Genomic DNA, 902 nt, shown 5'->3' with positions numbered 1-902 from the left:
ATGTAGGAGTGCAGTGAGGTTATGAATTAAAAAATAGCGGACTTGGCCACAATGTAGATTTCACTACTTTGATAGGCCGAATTTTTTGGTAGGGAGTTTGGAACTTGGCATTTTTTTACGGTTATGTTTTTGTTGGGGATATCATTTATTTTTGCGGGCTTCAGCATCGTGGATGACGTGTTATTATTATTAATTTTTTTTTTTTTTAATTTAAAATTTTTTTTTATATGTCGTAAATTTTCTCTTGTAAGACCGTTTGGGTTTCTGTTGAGGAGCTGAGAAATTTGACTCTTGAAATGTACGAAAACATTATTTATTATGTTTTATAAATATAATAATATATTATATATAAGTCAACTACAAACAATTCCTTATTACCATATTGTAACGCTGTTTGAAAGTAAACGTTTATGCGTGCTAAGCACGCCACTTTAAACGTTTAGAAATACACTCACTGAAGCGGTATTAATTTTGAAAAAAATTCAATTTTTAGATTTTTCCCTTTAGTTACTCTGTTAGACCTACCTTTGTGCCAAATTACACGTTTCTACCTATACGGGAAGTGTCTTATAATTTTGATGATCAGTGAGTGACTGAGTCAGTCAGTCAGTAACAATTTTACAAATTTTTAAATCCTCCCATTTTAAAATGGCATAATATTAAGGGCTCATTTTCTTACAGCATTCTAAACTACTCGAGATTAATCTGTGTTTTAAATTTCAAAAGTTTATCTTAAGAGGAAACAGAGATATATATATATGTTAGAAAAACTGGGCGAATTGGTTAAAAACAGTATACCGTAAAAAACTGTCTAGACGGCAAACAATACTTGAGTACCTACATATCATTTAGGTGAGTTACTTAGGTTCAAATTGATTACTTTTAATGTTTAAACCTATACT

This window comes from Acyrthosiphon pisum, chromosome X (genome assembly GCF_005508785.2).
Source record: "Acyrthosiphon pisum isolate AL4f chromosome X, pea_aphid_22Mar2018_4r6ur, whole genome shotgun sequence".
NCBI lineage: Eukaryota > Metazoa > Arthropoda > Insecta > Hemiptera > Aphididae > Acyrthosiphon > Acyrthosiphon pisum.
This window is presented reverse-complemented; position numbering follows the sequence as displayed.